This window comes from Jaculus jaculus, chromosome 4 (assembly GCF_020740685.1).
Source record: "Jaculus jaculus isolate mJacJac1 chromosome 4, mJacJac1.mat.Y.cur, whole genome shotgun sequence".
Classification (NCBI taxonomy): Eukaryota; Metazoa; Chordata; class Mammalia; order Rodentia; family Dipodidae; genus Jaculus; species Jaculus jaculus.
In genome coordinates, this window is record NC_059105.1 from 133,259,636 (window position 1) to 133,281,692 (window position 22,057).

The 22,057-nt window shown below is 43.3% G+C and overlaps 1 long non-coding RNA gene across 1 annotated transcript; it reads left to right on the forward strand.

Moving 5' to 3' along the window:
• The first annotated feature begins 11,610 nt into the window (after positions 1 to 11,610).
• LOC123460134 lies at positions 11,611 to 15,751 on the forward strand. The gene is made up of 4 exons (XR_006636801.1): positions 11,611 to 11,713; positions 12,778 to 12,933; positions 13,072 to 13,302; positions 15,692 to 15,751. It is a non-coding gene; the product is annotated as an uncharacterized LOC123460134 (long non-coding RNA).
• Positions 15,752 to 22,057: the final 6,306 nt, after the last annotated feature.

Sequence of the window (22,057 nt, forward strand, 5' to 3'; positions counted from 1 at the left end):
GAAAAGATGATGACATCAAAATAAATGAGAGACTTATTGAGTGAGGGAAGAGGTATGATGGAGAGTGAAGTTGCAAAGGGGCAAGTTGGAGGAGAAGGGAATTATCATGGTTTATAATTATGGAAGTTGTCAATAAAAAAAACTTAAAAAACACGCTGCCCATTTTCAGTAGACATTTTCAGAAGTTTTCTGTCTCTGGCTCTAGCAAAGATATCTCCAACATCTTCGCTTGTTTCAGTGCTGTTCTGGTGGGATGTGGCAGTGGCTGTGGGCTCCCAATTCCAGCATTCTTAAAATTAAAAAAAAAAAATTCCAGCTGGGCATGGTGATGCACAGCTTTAATAACAGCACTCAGAAGCAGAGGTAGGAGGATCACCATGAGTCTGAGGCCACCCTGAGATGACATAGTGAATTCCAGGTCAGCCTGGGCTAGAGGGAGACTCTACCTTGGGGAAAAAAAATATTTCCACATGTGTGTGTGTTGGTGGGGGAATGGTTCCACCTGGGTCACTTGCCACTGTATACAAACTTCGGATGCATGCATGCACCACTTTGTGTCTGGATTGATGTGGATGCTGAGAATCAAACCCAGGCTAGTAGGCCTTGTAAGCAAGTGCCTTTAACCCAGATCCATCTCCCCAGACCCTGTAATGTTCTACTTTTAGGTGGCCTTTACCCACCAGGCTCTGTCCTTAGTACCTTGCAAGGAGTCTGACCAGAGTAGGCACTTAATTTCTACAACTGAAGTTTTAAAAATTTTGACACTTTTGTGCATATGTATGTGCTGTGCATGAGTGTGATGCATGATCAAATACATGGCAGAATATGTTTATGTGGCAGAATATGTGCATATGAGTTTATGTGCATGAGGATGCCAGTGAACAACCTCAGGTATCATTCCTTAGGTATGCTATCCACATCTTTTTAAAAACTATTTTATTTATTTATTTAGTTAAGAGGAAGGAGGGAGATCAAGAGACAGGCAAGTGTCTTAACTGCTAAGCCATCTCTCCAGCCTATCCACCTCTTTTTGAGACAGGTTTAGTGTTTACCAATTAGGCTAGACTAGCTGGCCAGGGAGCTTCCAGGATCCACATTTCTCTTCCTCCCCACCTCTGGGATTACAGGAATACCTCATCAATTTATCCAGTAATTTACGTGATTCTTAGAGACTAAACTCAGATTCTCATGCCAGCCCAAGTTCGAGTCCACATCACCCACATAAACCCTAACACTCGGTAGCACATATATCTGTGATTCCAACATGCCTATAGCAATGGGAGGGGAGCCAAGAGAACCCAGAAGCTAGCACACCAGCTAGACAGGCACATATAGAGGAAACACAACTAGAGACTGCCTCAAAATAAAGAAGTTGGAAGGACAGGGCAAACACCTTGAGGTGTTTCACCTACACCATGGCATATGTGTGCCCCCACACACATCATACTGAGACAGGAAGTCCCATAGGAGAGCAGAGATGAAACAAACAGCGGCTGCTTAACATCTCACCCTCACCCTGACCCTGCTGTCTGCAGAGCTGGACTCAGTTGTGTGTGTCCAAGTCCAGCTCCTGCTGGATGCTGCACCCAGGTGAGCTCACTTCTTCTGGATTCAGCTCCAGACCCATGATAAAATGTCTGGTTGCTCACGAGTCTTGCTATGAACTTTTTCCTCTTTTCTGGTTCCTGGGTTTTTCATCTCTCAGTATCTGAGGTTTTCCTCACTAGTAAGGTTTTGGCCTTACTAGAGGTGAAAGGGAAAGGATATACATGGTCCCTTAGACCATGTGGCTGCAGCCATGCCTTACCCTTTGGTTCTCAGACTAACCTCCCCTGCCATAACACTTTCTTTGGTCTGCAGGTTCTCCCTTACCCTTACTGAATAAATATGATAATTCACAAAAATAAACCTTCTCAAAGGAAGGGAGGAGGGTACTTAATAGGTTGATATTGTATATATGTAAGTACAATGATTGAGATGGGGAGGTAATATGATGGAGAATGGAATTTCAAAGGGGAAAGTGTGGGGGGAGGAAGGGAGGGAATTACCATGGGATATTTTTTATAATCATGGAAAATGCTAATAAAAAAAATAAACCTTCTCAATCTTGCTTTATTTTAATTCTTTAAGTAAAGATGATACAAGCCCAGGTTTGGGTTGTATAGCAGACAGCTTCAGGCTCACTGAGATGAACTTCCAGACCAGACACAGTTATGGAGGAAGGGATATTTATTGAAGTTTACAGATCCAGGGGAATTTCCATAAATGGCAGAAGAAGTTGGTCTGCCTTCACAGGTCCAAGCAGAGAGAGAAGCAAAAGCCAAAATCCACACAGCATAGCACACTTCAGGAACTCCAGCTAGGCATACTTTGCATATCTTTATATTGAAATCTAAAACCAACCATCACACCTTCAGATGTGCCCATTGCCTCCGGCCAGGTGGCTGCAGGTGTAAACTACAAGTTTAAAAAACTAAATCTATTGGAGACCATCTATTCAAACTACCACAGGTTGTGTTTGAAACCCCCAAAGTAAGTCCTGTTTCAATACACATCCACATATAAATTTAAAAAATAAGTCAGACAAGGTGGCACATACCTTTAATTCCAGCACTTGTGAGGCTGAGGTAGGAGGATTGCTGTGAGTTCAAAGCCATCCTGGAGTTACAAAGTGAGTTCCAGGTCAACTTAGGCTGGAATGAGACCCTGCCTTAACCCCTCTCCTTGCCCCCAAAATAGCATTCTTCATTTTTTTTTTTTTTTTGTTTGCTTGTTTGGTTTATTTTTATGGAGTCAGAACCTCCATATGTAGTGCAGGCTGGCCTTGAACTCTTGATCTTCCTGATGCTGTCTCTGGAGTGCTAGGATTGTGGATATATACCACTATGCCTAGCTAGCTCTATCTGTCCTACTATCAGCTAAGTATGTTGGAAACTAAAAGCTCTTACTCATATGTGAGATTTTCTTTGTAAATCAAGTTATGGAAAATGCTATACTTTGGGATCCTTGTGACTCACTGAAATCTGATGAATCACTGAATCACTGTCATCCTCATATGAATCATCACCAGAGAAACTAAAGTTATAGAACTAAAACATATATTTAAACACCACAATCTGTGGTCACAGGACATCAATAAGTCATGCTGGAACTGTGAGGGAAACCAGATTCTTCCTGACTAGTCCTCATTGCTATGGGAGCTGCTGGGGGATAATAGTCACTAACAGCATGAATAAGCAGGAGATCCTGAAAGCTGAGATCACCCAGCTAGGTATAAAGTATACACCTGTGCAATAGTGGTACCAACCCTATGCAGGTAACCAACTGTTCTCAGATTGGACATGAGAGCTGCTCAGTGGGAAAGAACTCATATCTGGTACTGAAAACCAAGTCAGAATCCCATGTATAGGAAACTCATAGACTCCAGAGAGAACTCCCACTTTGGCTAAGAAGAGTGGGTGAACACCTCAAAAAGTCTCTCAAATAACTATTCTTATCCCCTTTAATCCAAGGTGCTCTCACTATTGGTTGGAGAACCTGTTTTATTTTCTTATTTAATTTTATTATTTTTTGAGAGAGATAGATAGAGAGAGAGAATACACCCAGACCTCTAGCCACTGCAAACAAATTCCAGATGCATATGCCACCTTGTGCATCTGGCTTACATGGGTCCAGGGGAATTGAACCTGGGTACTTTGGCTTTGCAGGCAGGCACCTTAGCTGCTAAGCAATCTCTCTAGCCCCCCTAGAGAGATTTTATTTTATAGATGGCAGAAAATACTAGGGAGATCCAGGACCCATTAAAACATTAAGAAAAGATAGTTTATTGATCACCATGAGACCAACTGCTTTGACCACATCTGCTGGGACCCAGAAGACCTCGCAGAGGAAGTGGCTACATGAGAGTACTAGTCTCAGTACAAGACTAACAAGCAGCTCCAAGGAGATGGTGACAGACACTGGCCCCTTAAAACTCATCCAAGTAGAAGTCCAGAGACTGCAGAGAACTCAACACTAAATTAGATTTCTAACAAGCCCATCACAGCTCAGAGAAAATTGTGAGGAAGGGGGCAGGGAGAGTGTAAGAGCCACAGAGTGGGTAGGATTAGCCAAAGAGTCCCCTTCCACAGAGACTGACTGAGGTCTTCATGACCCCACAATGAATACTAATAACTCCATCGAGGAGGGTCCTCAGTGGAATGGGGGTGAGGGAGAGGAAATATGAGTATAACCTTTAAAAAATGAAATTTAATTAAAACATAAAATAAAAATGTAACCAGCATAAAACATTATTTTGGAATACATTTCAAAGACTGATATCATATTTATAAGTCAATGACATTTAGCTGTCTCAGTTGATGGAAGTAGAATATTTATAAATTAAAATATAAAAAGGGGCTGGAGAGATGGCTTTGTGGTTACGGGGCTTGCCTTCAAAGCCAAAGGACCCAGGTTTGACTCCCAGGACCCATGTAAGCCAGATGCACTGGGGGGGGGGCACATGCATCTGGAGTTCATTTGCAGTGGCTGGAGGCCCTGGCACGCCCATTTTGTCTCTCTCTCTTTCTCTACCTGCCTATTTTTGTATCTCTCTCAAGTAAAGAAATAAAAGTAAAATATTAAAAAAATATAAAAGGGATAGGCCAGGCATAGTAGTGCATGCCTTTAATCCCAGCACTCAGGAGGCAGAGTTAGGAGGATGATGGTGAGATTGAGGCCACCCTGAAACTACATAGTGAACTCCAGGTGGTCAGCCCAGGTTAGAGTGAGATTCTTTTCTTGAGAGGACCCCCCCCCAAAAAAAGAAAAGAAATAAAGAAAGATAGTGATAAGTAGATTTTTTTTGGCAAACAGGGAAAAAAAAAAAACCCAAAATATATTTGAGATAATCAGGTAATAAATATATAGGATATATGAAGAAAATGCTATTTGGGAGGCAGAGGTAGGAGTTTTCTGTGAGTTCAAGGCCAGCCTAGGCTAGAGCAAGACCCTACCTCAAAAAAACCAAAAATTACCTCAAAAAAGTGATTATTTCAATTATAAGTAAAGGCCGGGTGTGGTGGCACATGCCTTTAATCCCAGAACTCAGGAGGCAGAGGTAGGATTGCTGTGAGTTCAAGGCCAGCCTGAGGCTACATAGTGAATTCCTGGTCAGGCTGGGCTACAGCAAGACCTTACCTCAAAAAACCAAAAAGGGAAAAATCAAATATCAATACAGATCATAAATCAACAAAATTCACAAAAATGATGGCCACAAAAACTTACTATTCAAGATTATCCATAGAATAAAGGTACAGCAGTCTCAGCATTTTTATGCTATCATTGAAAAAATACATTTTAATAAATATACCTCTAGGGGAAATCTATTAAAATGATTCAGAATCTTACTGTTGAAGGGGGGATAAGTAAGAGGGACCTCAAAATGCTGTATGCCAGACTCAGCGAATTCATACCCAAAGGCTGAGCCCTGACTGAATGCAGTTGAGTATTGCCTTTTATATACTTTATATATTTTTATTTTATTTATTTGAAAGAGAGAGCGAGAGCGAGAGCGAGAGCGAGAGAGAGAGAGAGAGAGAGAGAGAGAGGGGAGGAGGGGGAGATGGAGTGGGAGGGGGAGGGAGGAGGGAGAGGGAGAGAGACTGGGCATGCCAGGGCCTCTAGTCAGTACAAACAAACTCCAGATGTATGCACTACCATGTGCATCTGGCTTACATGGGTACTGGGGAATTAAACCAGGGTCCTTAGGCTTTGCAGTCAAGTGCCTTAACCACTAAGCCATCCCTCCAGCCCTTCTTATAGTTTAGTCTCTGTCTCTCATACAGGTTAATACTCATAATCTGATTGGTTACTTTGAATTTGTTAAGCAGAGTTTACAAAAAAAAGGGGAGGGGAGGACTGGAGAGCTAACTTAGTGGTTAAGATGCTTGCCAGCAAAGCCTAAGGACCCATAAGGTGGCACGTGCATCTGGAGTTAGTTTTCAGTGGCTAGAGGCCTTGGTGCACCCATTATCCTTCCTTCCCTCTTTCTATATGCCTCTCTCTCAAAATAAGTAAATATATTTAAAAATTAAAAAAAAAAAGAATTAATTACAATTGCTTACAAGGGAAGGGGAGGAGGTACGCTCAAGGATAAGGACTAGCCTGCTGCAGATGTTTCTAGTTTTTTTTTTTTTTTCCCCAGTTCCTCAGGGTCCCCCCTACCACAATACAGTCACATACTATTCCAAGCTACAAGGCACATTCCTGGCTCTCCAAGGTCATGATGTGTTCACCGACATGCAATTGTCTTGTGTCCTCAGAAGACCCTTCCCACACCATTCCTTTTGATCTAACAGTTATATTTGTCAGTCCGTTGTAAAGAGGATGTATGCACCACCACATCTGTCTATTTCAAAATTGCTTATTTCTGTACACATTTATGCAGTGTTGAAATGCTGCTGGCTATGACAAGAAAGGGAATATAAAAAACCACCCAGTATTCTTAGCTGGGCCTGGTGGCTCACATGTTTAACACCAACACTCGGAAGGCTGAGGTAGGAGGAACACTCGAGTTTGAGACCAGCCTGAGGTAGAGCGAGTTCCATGTCAGCCTGGACTAAAGTGAGACCCTGCTTCAAAACAAACAAGACACACGCACACACCACAGTATTCTTGTGGCAATCAGAAGATACTAATGTGAGAAACACGAAAGTGAATCATGTTGTCTTTTCTGTCTAAGGTTTAAGTAAGAATAAACCAGGTCTTGGAAAAGACTAGCTTACAGAAAGCCCCTCCTGAGTCAGTAGTCATTGAAACGTAAAGGGTAAAATAAATCTTAAGACCGAGATCGTCGACCCGCAAAGCTGCCTGGGCACCTGCTAGAGGTCCCTAAACGCTCCCTTCCTTCAGTGTGCTCCTCATAACTAATCAGGTGAGTTCTGACGGGCCCACAGGCAGGGCCAGGGCTGCAGGCGATGGCTTGGAGAGCTGGCGGCGGTAGTGGGGGCGGGGCCAACTCCGCACAGGCGGCGGGCGCGCGAGCACAGAGGCAGTCCCTGCTCCACGCTTCCGGCCGCGAGTCCCCAGACAGAGGAGGGTAAGGGCCGCCACGGATTCCCGCTAGCCCTTCTAGCCCTTCTGCACTCCTAAAATAGCTCCGGGGCTCCAACGCAGCGCCTGACCCCCAGCCGGCCGCATTGGAGGAGAGGAGAGCTCGGATAGGAGGAGAGCTCGGATAGGAGGAGAGCTCGGATAGGAGGAGAGCTCGGATAGGAGGAGAGCTCGGATAGGAGGAGAGCTCGGATAGGAGGAGAGCTCGGATTGGAGGAGAACTCGGATAGGAGGAGAGCTCGGATTGGAGGAGAACTCGGATAGGAGGAGAGCTCGGGTTGGAGGAGAGCTCGGATTGGAGGAGGGCTTGTATTGGACGATAACTCGGATTGGAGGAGGGCTCGGATTGGAGGAGAATTTGGACTGGAGGAGAACTCGGACTGGAGGAGGGCTCGGGTTGGAGGAGGGCTCGGGTTGGAGGAGAGCTCGGATTGGAGGAGAGCTCGGATTGGAGGAGGGCTTGTATTGGAAGAGAACTCGAATTGGAGGAGAGTTCGGATAGGAGGAGAACTCGGATTGGAGGAGAGCTCCGATTGGAAGAGGGTTTGGATTGGAGGAGAACTCGGACTGGAGGAGTGCTCGGATTGGAGGAGGGCTCGGGTTGGAGGAGAGCTCGGATTGGAGGAGAGCTCGAATTGGAGGAGGGCTTGTATTGGAAGAGAACTCGAATTGGAGGAGAGTTCGGATAGGAGGAGAACTCGGATTGGAGGAGAGCTCCGATTGGAGGAGGGTTTGGATTGGAGGAGAACTCGGACTGGAGGAGTGCTCGGATTGGAGGAGGGCTCGTATTGAAGGAGAACTCGGATTGGAGGAGGGCTCGGATTGGAGGAGGGCTTGGATTGGAGGAGAACTCGAATTGGAGGAGAGCTCAGGTTAGAGAGAACTCGGATTGAAGGAAGGCTTGTATTGGAAGATAACTCAGATTGGAGGAGGGCTCAGATTGGAGGAGAATTTGGACTGGAGGAGGGCTCGGATTGGAGGAGAAATCATATTGGAGGAGAACTTGGATGAGGACAACACGGATTGGAGGAGGGCTCGGATTGGAGGAGAATTTGGACTGGAGGAGGGCTCGGATTGGAGGAGAATTTGGACTGGAGGAGGGCTCGGATTGGAGGAGGGAGAGGTGAGGCCCTAGAAAGTTCAGCTCAGCTGTGTGCCTATAGCAAGTCCAGGGAGTAACTGATCGCCCCATCATCTGATGTAAGACCTGGGTGATGAGTGTGACCTCAAACTGCTAGGGCCTTGGAAAACGAACTGACCTGCCATTCCCATTTCTTGTGGTAATCACCTTCCTGGAAAAAGATAGACTGGAATGGAGGTTGATAATTTTTTAATGATTTTGTTAAAAGTGAATGGATTTTGGCTTTCAGGTTGATAGTATTGATAGTATAGTTGAGTAGAAATGTTTACTTTGTATTTTGAGGCAGGATGTTGATACAGATTAGGAGTAAATTGATTTATTTATTTATTATTATTTTTTGGTTTTTGAGGTAGGGTCTCGCTCTAGCCCTGGCTGACCTGGAATTCACTGTGTAGTCTCAGGGTGGCCTGGAATTTACAGAGATCCTCCTATCTCTGCCTCCCCAGTGCTGGGACTAAAGGCGTGCACCACACCTGGTGACTTCAGTTATTTATTTATTTATTTTTGCAAGTAGTGAGGGACACAGGCCCAAAAGAACATAGATACTGACCTTCCGTGTAAGATTAGAGATTATAGAAAACGCAGTCCCAGAACCTTTCTGTGCACTGCTTTAGCCTAGATTGAGTGACCATCCATCTCTTAAATGATTTTAGGGTCAACTTTTTAGCAGGGAACATTGTGGGCTCCACCTGTTTCCCTGGTAACAATAGAAAGGGAAAAGACACTTCCTTCTGATCAGAGGAACAAAGTGTTTGGTCCTGAGAGCTTGCCAATCACTTACCTTGTTCTTAAACCTCCAGAAACTTCTTCCCTGTAGTTGCTCAAGACTCACTGTTGAGCCTGCCCATTTTTCTGAGTTCTAACTCAAAAAGTGTTAACTTTCCTTTTCCTCCTCTTTTCTTTCTCTTCTTTGAATGCCAGCAGAAATCCTAAGCATACTTGTCCTGACACTTTGGGACTTAATTCCTTAATTACTTATTTGGCACATCACACCAACTGGGCCAAGAGGCCCTATCAATCTCAAAACCCTACAATAATCTCACTGTGGTGCCCAGGAAAGCTTGGAATGTGACATCTTCCTGCCTCAGCCTCTTGGGTGCTGGGATTACAGGTGCATGACACCAAGCCTTTGTATACTGGCTGTTGGGGTCAACCCTTGTCCATTTCTATTATCTACTCCCAAACTGCCAGAGAAGAACTACTTTTTTCTTTTTTTTTTATCTTTTCAAGGTAGGGTCTCACTCTGGCTCAGGCTGGAATTCACTATGTAGTCTCAGGGTGGCCTTGAACTCATGGTGATCCTCCTACCTCTGCCTCCCGAGTGCTGGGATTAAAGGCGTGTGCCACCACGCCCGGCAAGAACTACTTTTGATGAAAAGGCCTCAAATCAGGTGGGTATGGTGGAACACACCTTAATGCCCAGCAGTTGGGAGGTTGAGGTAGGAGAATTGCTGTGAGTTCAAGGATAACTTCTGCTACAGAGTGAGTTCCAGATCAGCCTGAGCTAGAGTGAGACCGTTCCTTGAAACAAAATAAAGATAAAAAATTAATAAAAGGCTTCAGATGGTGACCCCCTTGAGGCCTCACACCTCAAAAAGATGCTTTGGAGTACTCCTGGCAAAATAGCCACGTGCCTGCACCCCTCATCCATTTTACAGTATCTTTTCCATAGTAATTTTTCCACATAAGCAGATTGTTTAGGGCTATAGAGATGGGTCAGTGGTTAAGACAGTAACCACATAAAGTCAGATGCACAAAGTGGCACATGCATCTGGAATTCATCTGCAGTGGCTAGAGGCCCTAGCACACCATTCTCTCTCTCCCTCCTCCCCCTTCCCTACTTGCAAACAAACAGATGGTTTATGTAGGCCCTTACATAAACCCTCTACAATTCTAAGGCCCCACCCTCTGAAAACCAAGAGAAAGCCACCTTGTTTCTGGGCTTCAGGAGGAAGTGACAGCCCTAAAGATGGATCACTTGCCTTCAGAGTCACCCTTTCCCTTTCTGGAAGGATAAAGCATATTCCTAGCTAAATGCAGTCGTCTCCTCTTACCCACAATTTCACTACCCATGTCTACACTTTCAAGTTGCAATTATCCATGCTCAGTCTCTGTCTGAAAATGTTAACTTGAAAATTCCAGAAATGAATAATTCATAAGTTTTAAATTATGCACTGTTCTGAGTAGCATGACAAAATTCCATGTCTTCCCATCCCATTCTCCCCAGCTTGTGAATTACCCCCTATCTAGCATGCCCACAATGTGTATGCTGTTTGCCTTTTTTAAAAACAATATTTTATTTGACAGAGCAAGAGAAAGAAAGAGGCAGAGAGAGAGAGAATGGGTGTGCCAGGGCCTCTAGCCACTGAGAATGAACTTCAGATGCATGCGCCACTTTGAGCATCTGGCTTAACGTGGATCCTGGGCAATCAAACCTGGGTGCTTTGGCATTGCAGGTGAGTGCCTTAGCTGCTGAGCTCTCTCTCCAGCTTCTATTTTCCCTTAGTCACTTAAGTGTTGTTTGGCTACCACCCAGTATGCCAATCAAGGAAGACACAGGACTTTGCCAATTAGCATTTATTTATTTATTTTCAAATAGTCTCACTGTATAGCTGGGCTGTTCTTAACTGCTTCAGCCTTCTGAGTGCTGGAACTAGAGGCATGAACCACCATTTCTGCCTTTTAGTGATTTATTTTATTTTATTTTTGTTTTTCAAAGTAGAGTCTCACTCTAGCCAAGGCTGACCTGGAATTTACTCTGTAGTGCCAGGCTGGCCTAAGACTCACAGTGATCCCCCTACCTCAGTCTCCCAAGTGCACCACCATTTCTTGGTGCATAAACTTATCATGAGCACAACACCTCCAGGGAGTGCAGCTGAAGACTGATTCTCATGACTCATGTGCGTGTCCTGAGTCTACCCCATACAACTGTAGCTTTGGGGTCCCATAGCTGGTGGTTCCCTTTATGTGAGTCTCTTACACCCAAATGCTTGGAGCACAATCATGTCCTACCACACCTGGTTTATGCAGTGCTGAGGAGCAAACCAAGAGTCTGATGCATGCTATAAGCACTTTTATCAACTGAGCTACATCCTCAGTCTTTATTTCTATAATCACTCTTTTTTACTGAAGCATTGAAGTTGGTGCAGCACATGCTATTGAGGTCAGTTACATGATAATTTAATGTCAAGAACCTTTCCATGGACTACAGATAGTTCTAAGGGAAACAGAAATGACAAGATGGCTGGAACTTTTCTTGAACCATAAGCCCCTTGCTCCCTGTGTGCTTGTGGTAGTTTGAATGTATGTCTCCCATGGGCTTGGGCATTTTATTAAAGCTTGTCACTTGGGTCTCCAGCTGCCTGTAGGTGTCACTGGGCGGATCCTGGAGTCTAGCCCTGAGTGTTCCTGAGGGCAGAGTTGAATTCCAAGCCAGAGGTGTGGAGAGCAGCCTGGGTCTTGCAGGTCCTGCATGCTGAGGTTTGTGCTGCTGCTGCTATGACATTTGCTGGCTGGTTGTGCTTTCTCTCTCTGCTTGGATTTATGTATGGGAGCCAGTTATTTCCACCACTGATGGAACTTCCCCTGGATCTGTAAGCTTCAAATAAATCCCTTCCTCCCATAAAATGTGTTTAGTTGGGTGCTCATCCCAGACACATAAAGCTGCCCCCAACAGTGCTTTATAAGCAAAGTGCTATGAATAAAAGCCTGGACAGACCAGACATCTTGGGTTTCAGTGCCTTCCATAACCTCCTGCAGTCCCTTAGTTTCTCTTGGATGATTCTGAGTCCTTACTTCATGCCAAGGAGACACTTGGGATGTGGAGGTAAAAGGATCAGTCATCCTTGACTACATAGTGAGTTCAATACAGTCTGAAATATTTCAGACTGTCTCAAAAATAAGTAAAGGAAGCCGGGCATGGCATGCCTTCAATCCCAGCACTTGGGAAGCAGAGGTAGGAGGAATGCCGAGAGTTGGAGGCCACCCTGAGAATACAGAGTGAATTCTAGGTTACCTGGGCTAGTGTGAGAACCTACCAAAAAAAAAAAAAAAAAGATAAGGAACTTCACAAGCCCGCATTGATAGTATGTACTATCAATAAGAGACTCATTTCTAGTATGACATAGAGATTAAATGGCATGGAAACTCTAAGTGAAAGAAAACTTGGGGGCTGGCTGAACAGCTAAGGCACTTGTCTGCAAAACCAAAAGACCCAGATTCAATTTCCCAGAACCCACATAAGCCAGATGCACAAGGTGGCACAGGCATCTGGAGTTCATTTGCAGTGGCTGAAGGCCCTGGTGTACTCATTTTCTCTTTATATCTGCTTCTTTCGTTCTCTCTCAAATAAATAAATAAACATTTTAAAAATTGAAAAAAAAGAAAAGAAAATGGGAGCCAGGCATGGTGGCACACATTTTTAATCCCAGCACTGTGGAGGCAGAGGTAGGAGGATGGCTGTGAGTTTGAGGCCAGCCTACTTCGAAAACCAAAACAAAACAAAAATTGGGGATTATCCACTCAGGACCCTTTCTGTCTTACAGGAACTTTGTCTTCTCCTCTTAAGCTTGGAATCAATTTTTGCTCTGTTTTACTTTCAAAAAGGAAGAAAGAAAACTTAAATGCCTGTGTAAATCTCAGACAAAATAGACTTCAGAGCAAATAATGTAAACAGGATCAAGAAGGACCTGAGGATGTTGGTAAGATACTTATCTAGCACACACAAGACCCTGGGTTATTCTAGGCACTGGGGTGAGGATTGAGTCAATTTATAAGAATAAAGCAGTCAGTGAGTAAGAGAACATAAGAAATCTGATTGTTTATACATCTAACTACAGTTTCAGAATACATGAAGCAAAACCTTTAGGAAGTGAAAGAAGAAAGAAAACTACACAATTAAAGCTGGAAACTCTCATACTTCTCTTTTGGTAATAAACACAGTAGACAGAAAATCAACAATGGTATAGGCTGCAGATACTAAAGAATTCACCAACACCATGGACCACATCTAACATTCTCCCCAGCAACAGTACAACGATTTCTTGAAGTGCATAGCGAAGATTCCTAAGGTAAGCTGGGTCATAAAACAACAAATTTAATACAATTATGTTTAGTGGAAAGAAAAGGTAATGAGAAGGTATTATATTTAAAATATATACATGAAGCCGGGCATGGTGGTGTATGCCTTTAATCCCAGCACTTGGGAGGCAGAAGTAGGAGGATTGCTGTGAATTTGAGGCCACCCTGAGACTCCACAGTGAATTCCAGGTCAGCCTGGGCTAGAGTGAGACTGCACCTTGAAAAACGAAAAAAAAATTAATAAATTAAAAAAAATAAAATTAGATTAAAAATGGTAAAAGGAGCCGGGTGTGGTGGCGCACGCCTTTAATCCCAGCACTCGGGAGGCAGAGGTAGGAGGATTGCCATGAGTTCAAGGCCACACTGAGACTACATAGTGAATTCCAGGTCAGCCTGGACCAGAGTGAGACCCTACCTTGAAAAACCAAAAAAAAAAAAAAAAAAAAAAAAAAAAAAAAAATGGTAAAAGGGGCTGGGAAGATAGCTATGTGGATAAAGTGTTTTCTGCATAACTGTTGAGTAACAGATTCAGATCACCAGACCCCATGTAAAAGCTAGAAGCTGTGATGAGCTTCTGTGATCCCAGTATGAGAGACCCTACTCAAATGGAAGTTGTCCTCTAGCATCTGCTGGCATGAATATGTAATATATATATGTATGTATGTATATATATAGTTTTTTTGAGGTAAGGTCTCATTGTAGCTCAGGCTGACCTGGTACTCACAGTGTAGTCCCAGGCTGGCCTCAACCTCACAGTGATCCATCCTCCTACCTATGCCTCCCAGGAACTGGCCTTAACGTCATATGCCTCCACACCCAGCTTAAATGATATTGTAAAAAGGAAATAAAATCCCATGCCTAGGTCAAAACCCAAATAAATTAACTCAGAACCTTTGGGGGAGTGGACCAGGGACCAGTACTTTTGAAGCTCTTCAGGTGATTCCAATATGGAACTACTATATAGAATGCCAAGATGAGTAAGATAGCTTCTCACTGGATTGTATATTATAAAAAATTGGATATTATAGTGTGTCAGTAATTATATTTCAATAGAATTGCTATAAAATAAAAAATAATGAAAACTATGTTCTTAATCATATTAGAATTACATTAAAAAGCACTAACAGAAAAATAACAAAAATCTCCACACACCTGGAAACTAAACAATGTACTTGTAAGAAATCCATGGGTCAAGCCGGGCGTGGTGGCGCACGCCTTTAATCCCAGCACTCGGGAGGCAGAGGTAGGAGGATCGCCATGAGTTCAAGGCCACCCTGAGATGACAGAGTTAATTCCAGGTCAGCCTGGACCAGAGTGAGACCCTACCTCAAAAAACCAAAAAAAAAAAAAAAAAAGAAATCCATGGGTCAAAGAAGTCTCAAAGGAAACTAAAATATAGTTTTAAGTTAAAAAATAGAAAATAAGTATGCTTCAAAATTGTGATATGCAACTAAGCAAGTGTTTAGAGGAGGTAATTTGGAATTAAATGTTTATATTAGGGCTGGAGAGATAGCTTACAGGTTAAAGGCACTTGTCTGCAAAGCCAAAGGACCCAAGTTTGATTCCTCCAGAACCCATGTAAAGCAAGATGCACAAGGCGGTATATGCATCTCAAGTGAGTTAGTAATGGCTGGAGGTCCTCGAGTGCCCATTCTTCTGTATCTGCCTCTTTCTCTCAAGTAAATAAAATATTTTAAAAATATCTTACTAGACTAAGAGGATATAAATAAATCATATGGAAACCTACTTTTTTTGGACAATGGAACACTCAGGAACCATAGATTGTTGCTAGAAAATTTTCAGTGCCATGGATGGGATGCCTCCAGTGAGTTGTTGGCCAGGAGGTCCCTGATGCCCCCAAAACATTATAGGCCATTTCCAAGGCCCTTGGTTTCCCACCAGGAATAGATGGTAAGACCCTATTGTTGAAGACTCCACATACTTGGGCTGCACGTCCACTGAGAAATCCTGCTGGAACTGAGCAGATAACTTCCTCCTTGTACACCAGCTGACAGAAAGCTGGAAGAAGCCATTCTGCATGCAGTTCAATGGGAGAAAGAGAAAACACCAGTGAAGATAGTCAGCAGTGGACACTGCAAGCCTTATATTTGGCCAGCCAGGCCAAGTGGGCCAATAGGTGCAATAGTGTCATGTCTGTTATGGGGGAAACCAATGCCCTTTAATTGAACTGGAGGCCCGCTCCATGGGAGGGAATACATCCCTGATACTGAAAACTTAAAACAGGGGTAGTCATGAGCCCTAGTCGTGTAATAACTGCTGCCGTTTGGCTAAATGTATATACTATGCTTATCAAACTGCCCAGTAAGCACTTCTCTTAATGTTCATACCCTATATTAATGCTACTCTCACTTTTGGTAGAGAATCGTCTCTTTTCAGATGGCAGTGACCTTGGGATGACTCAGAAGGCATCATGGTACTGGGAAGAAATGACCAGAGTGCTCAGTACTGCAATATCTCTATCACATCTTCCAAGGCTCAGGGTCTATTGCAGAAGAGGTGGTGGAAAGAATGTAAGAGCCAAAGGAAGTGTAGGACTCCTTACAACGTGCTCCTCCAGACACAAAATGGCCTGGATATCCATGACCTCATAGTGCCTGACACTACTTACACAAGACCATCATAATAGGAAGAAAAGATCATGACATCAAAATAAAAGAGAGACTGATTGAGAAGGGGTGGGGATATGATGGAGAGTGGAGTTTCAAAGGGAAAGTGGGGGGAGGGCGGGACCATGGGTATTGTCTGCAGTTATGGAAGCTGTAAATAAAAATAAATAAATTAAACATATGTGACGGGATATGCTTTTAATATCAGTGCTAGGGAGGAATAGACAGGAAGATGCCTGGAGTTCACTGACTAACCAGTCTAGTCTATTTTGGTGATCATCCAAAAAGGTAGTCAGAGTGTACACACATGTGCATATGCATACTCAGAAACATACCACATATACCCATTGAAAAGAAAAGAATATGGCTAGGCATAGTAGCGCATGCCTTTAAGGCCAGCACTCAAGAGATAAGGAGGATTGCTGTGAGTTCAAGGCCAGCCTGAGACTACATAGTAAATCCTGGTCAGCCTAAAAAAGAGGAGATCAGGCAGCAATGAAGATGGTAAATCTGAGACCAGGTAATAAAGTCTCTGAGGTGATCAATCACTCCAGGAAAGTAGGAAAAATAGGAAGAGTTATTGTGAGATATCATGCAAAGTCACATCAAGTCAAGATGGGTAAATCCATCACTATCCACAACAATTCTTTTTTAAGTTTTTCTCTTGAGAGAGAGAGATACGAAAAGAGAGAGGGAGGGAGAGAGAGAGAGAGGGAGGGAGGGAGAGGGAGAGGGAGAGAGAGAAAGAGAGGAAGAGAATGGGCATGCTAGGGCCTCTAACCACTGCAAACAAACTCCAGATGCATGTGCCACTTTGTGCATCTGGCTTACGTGGGTACTGGGGAATCTAACCTGGGTCCTTCGACTTTGCAGGCAAGTGCCTTGACCGTTAAGCCATCTCTCCAGGCCCCACAACCATTCTTAACATCTTGGGGAGGAAGCTGAGAAAGTAGACAGTAGAGCTTACTCAAGACGGGGTTGACAGTGCAAAAAGGAAAGGATTCAATGGACCGAGGACACTGAGATGCTGGCATCATGGCAGTTTTTGGATATAACGTCTACACAAGGCAAAAAGGCTGGAAACAGGTCAAACCAAGGATACAAAAGTGTTTTTTTAAATATATATATACTTAATAGCAAACTTACAGAAACAGTTAGAAAAGTATAGTGAATGGATGGAATCTACTGTATGATAAAAATGCTACAAACACCATTTAGTTGCCGTCAATAAGAAATTGACTTAAAAAAAAAATCTAAATGCTGGCACTGTCCAGAAAAACTTAACAGGTTTATTTATAATTGTTATAAAGTTGAACTATTGAAACTTGTTCACTGAAGCATTTTAACTTGCTTTAATGCTTTACATCCCTGCATTTACATTAAAAATCCACACACAGATGAAAATAGAGAAACTGCCAATACCTGATTCCTGTCCCCTAGTTTTCCACTAGCAATCATATACTTAGATATACCTTCTGATAACATGGGGAAAAAATATCTAACATTCACAGCTACCGATAACAGGGAAAGAAAAAAAATTTTTTTAGAATGAAATGTTTTCCATCATAGTGGACTCTTAAGCACGTTCTCCACGTATGTGGATGCTGGCCTGATATCTTTTGGCATAATTGTTACACGTTTGTCATGGATAGCACATAGGCTGGTATCTTCAAAAAGGCCAACCAGATAGGCTTCACTTGCCTCCTGCAAAGCACCAACAGCTGCACTTTGAAAACACAAATTTGTTTTGAAATCCTGAGCAATTTCTTGCACCAGACGCGGAAGGGCAATCTGTGAATCAGAAGTTCAGGGGACTTCTGATAGATTTAAATTTCACGGAGTGCCACAGCACCAGGTCTGTAACAAGGAGGTTTCTTCATACCTGCAGTAGGGGGCGCACTCTTGCGACAGTTTGTAGACGGTTGTTTCCTGGGTGTTTTACCACCAGTGGATCTGCGGGCAGTCTGCTTTGTATGAGCAGTGGTACAGAGACCTCAACTACCCCCCTTCTCCTATGTCTGCAAGCTTGGCCAGCTAGAAGGCGGGGGCAGCTGTGGAACACAGAACTTGTTTAAAAAATTATATATGATTTTAATTTATTTGACAGAGAGAAAAGTGGGGGGGGGAGGAAGAATGGGTGCACCAGGGTCTCCAGCCCCTGCAAAGGAACTCCAAAGGCATGTGCCACCTTGTGCATCTGGCCCACATGGGTACTGGGGAATCAAACCAGGGTCCTTTGGCTTTGCCAGCAAGCCTTAACCACTAAGCTATCCCTCCAGCCCAGGGGTAGAACTTCTGTAGTAATTGTATATATTATATTTTAATAACACTTACATTATCATGTAACTTTTTTTGGTGCTTTCTGTGGCAGCTGTGGCAGAGTTGGAATCACTCAGGTGCTGCCAAGGTGAGAGAGGGTATACATGGGCCCTTAGACCTTGCGGATGTATCCACTCCTCACCCTTTGCTTCTAGGACTAATGTCCCCTGCCATTCCTTTTGTTTTTGATTCATGGAATCTCCCTTACCCTTCCTGAAAAAAAGGTAATAATTCACAAAATAATCCTTTTCTTGCTTTATTTCAGTTCTTTAAGTAAAGCAGACACCAGCTCAGGGCTGGGGTTTGCATTTGAACCCCCCCCCCCAATTAGTCCCATTTCATGCCTAGCTTCCCCAGTGAGATTAAAAACTCAAGGTATTTGCCATGATTTAGATATTTTCCCTGTAGCAGCAAGCACATTGCTTCATAAAAATGTGTACATTTGTTGAAGCAATGCATAAAAACATTCTAGCATTCCCTGTGTGTTCCTCTATTCAGGTTCATTAACTTCCTTAACAGTAAGCATCTGATTGAGGCCAAAGATCTCCTCCCTTTAGACAGTCGGATCTGCTCTACCCTTGTGTTTAAGAGCCAGGATCTCTGAATGTTTTAAAGAAGCTCTATATAAGTATCAAGAGGGACAATATGTGAATGGCTCAAAATAATAAGCTTAATTATACCTACATGATGTTTACCTTGAGATCAACCTTGAATGTTTTCTCTTTGGTCTGAGAAAAGCCAGAATAAAAGCAGAAAGGTCTAGAAAAAAAAAGGTCTAGAGACTGGTATTTTCTGGGAGCAAGGGGGAGCAGAAGCTTCCAGGTAAAGGAACCTCACTTCAGCTTCTCTCCAGAGAGCCCTAGCAGGGGCATCTGTATTCTGAAGATTACTGGTACAAATGGATGTTTGTGTGTTGTTTGCCTGAGGTATTTGCCTTTCATTGTTTCACTGGGTAAAACAGACCTACTAAAGTCAGATAAAACTACTAAGAAAAAATTGAGACTAATAGGAAGAGTCATTACTTGTAATGATTTATAATAAAAAAGATTCATGAGCCTTCTAGTTTTGACTACTTCTTCCCTCCTTTGGTTTTGTAGATAAGTTCTCACTATTCAACCCAGGTTCACCTTAAACTCCTATCTCAATAGCCCAAGGGCTGGGATTAAATATGTGTGTCACCATGTGGGCAACTATTCTGCCCATGTATGCATATACAGTCACAACCCAACTCACCTTTCCAGGTTTTCATATAGCTAAAGAATTAATAGTTTAAACTATGGTATGGTGATATAGCCAAGATTTTCAGTTCAGTTGCTGGCACTAACAATTTTTGTTGGTGAGTTTGTGTATAGGCAAAATGAAGGGAAACAAAAATGAAAATGATGGGGGTGGAGAGATGGCTTAGTGGTTAAGGCATTTTCCTGCAAATCCAAAGGACACAGGTTTAATTCCCCAGTGTTGCAGTCAGGTTCACATTGCTGGCAGAAATCACCTAACCAACAGCAGCTTTTTTGGGGGGGAGGTTTATTTTAGCTTACTGATTTGAGGGGAAGCTTCATGATGGCAGGGGAAAATAATGACATGAGCAGAGGGCAGGCATTACTTCCTGGCCAACATCAGGTGGACCACAGCAACAGGAGAGTGTGCCTAACACTGGCATGGGGAAACTGGCTATAACACCCATAAGCTCACCCCAACAACACACTGCCTCCAGGAGGCATTAATTCCCAAATCTCTATCAGCTGGATATTTAGCATTCAGAACACCTAAGTTTATGGGGGACACCTGAATCAAAGCACCACATTCCACCCCTGACCCCCATAAACTGATAACCATACATGATATAAAATGCAATGCATTCATCCAACATTAAAACTGCCAATTTTTTTTTATCAATCCTAATGATGTGCAAACATTCCCATAATCCAAGGTGTTTTAACTGAGCCATCATACCAAAAAAATCCCCCCAAAACTCATAATGGCAGAATAAACACTCACACTGCAAAAGATGGCAATGGGCATAGCAAAAAAATATTCAACCAGTACAAGATTTAAGTAGGGCAAACATCAAACTCTGTAGCACCAAGTCCAACAACTTTAGTCAGTGACAAATCTCCAAGTCAGATAATTCTAACCAGCAACAAGTCTCTGGAGTTCTAATTCTGCCTCTCCAGTTAGGCTACTCACAGTCCTGGAAAGCTTCATCTGGTGCTGGCAGCTCTCCTTAGCAGCCATTTCATAGTCCTGGCATCTCCACTGGGTCTCTACTGTAACCCATGGTCCATCCTCATGGCTCCATTGAGTCTACATGCAGCATCCAGCAAACCTGCTTCACACTGTCCAATAGCCATTTCCAACACGCAAGACCATGTTGCAAATTCAATGACCCTCTCTTTCCTGCATTTCTTATACTCCAAAATACCAGGTAGGGTGCCAATTTGCTAATCCAGGGGGAATAAAACAGACTTTGAAGAACAGGACACTTCTTGAGTATTAAGGCCCCTTCAAAAGAGTCAACATTCTTTCTGTTGCCCCAATGCAGGTCACCAGATCCAATCTCAAAGATTGTAATCTCTCATATAGTTGCAGCTGAACGAGCAGAAGTTTTAGCCCAAAGATTTTATTTCTGTGCCATATCCCTCTGATCACACCAGTCCATCTCTATGCAAAGCAACCCTGCACAAATTCTCAGGACAGGAGCATAACAACAAGCCTCTCACACAAACTGCTTCTAGCCCAGTCCAAGCAAAGCTCTTTCTCACAGCCAAATCTCACAGTCCATATTTCTTACTGCATTCAGGTCTTTCAGCTCTGAACAGAATTGTCCACAAGCTGTACTTATAGTACTGCAAGGTGTCTCTTAGGCCTAGGTTTCAAATCCTTCTACATTCCTCTTGAAAATCATATCTAGAAGGGCAATGCCACACAGTCAGGTGTCTAGCAGCAAAGGACCCCACTCTCGGTTCCAACTATACTGTTACAGTCAGGTTCACTTTGCTGGCAGAAATCACTCAACCAAGAGCAGCTTTTGGGAAAACAGGGTTTATTTTGGCTTACAGACTCAAGGGGAAGCTCCGTGATGGCAGGGGGAAACAATGGCATGAGTAGAGGGTGGACATCATCCCCTGGCCAACATCAGGTGGGCATTAGCAACAGGAGAGTATGCCAAACAGTGTCATGGGGAAACTGGCTATAACACCCATAAGCCCACCCCCAATAATACTCTCCTCCAGGAGGCATTAATTCCCAAATCTCCATCAGCTGGGGACCTAGCATTCAGAACATCAAAGTTTATGGGGGACACCTGAATCAAACCACCACACCCAGTATCCATGTAAGCCAGATGCACAAGATGGCACATGCATCTGTAGTTCATTTGCAGTGGCTAGAGGCCCTGACATACCCATTCTCTCTCTCTCTTTCTTAAATAAATAAATAAAATGTTAAAAAAGAAAAACAAAACAACAACAACAAAAATCTAAACACTAATAACTATGAAGATGGCTCCAAAGTTAAAGGTACTTGCTTACAAAGCCTACTGGACTAGGTTCAATTCCCCAGCACCTATGTAAAGTCAGATTCAAAGTGACCCATGCATCTGTGATCCTGATGTGGCTACAGCAAGGGAAGGCAGAGCAAGGAAAAACTGAAGTTCACAAGTCAGCTAGTCTGACATTTATTTGCAGTCTAGCAGTTCATTTGCAGTTGCAAGAGACCATGCCTCAAAGAAGAGTAAAGACACTTCAAGATTGTCCTGGCTTAGCATTTAAGGCATTTGCCTGCAAAGCCAAAGGACCCA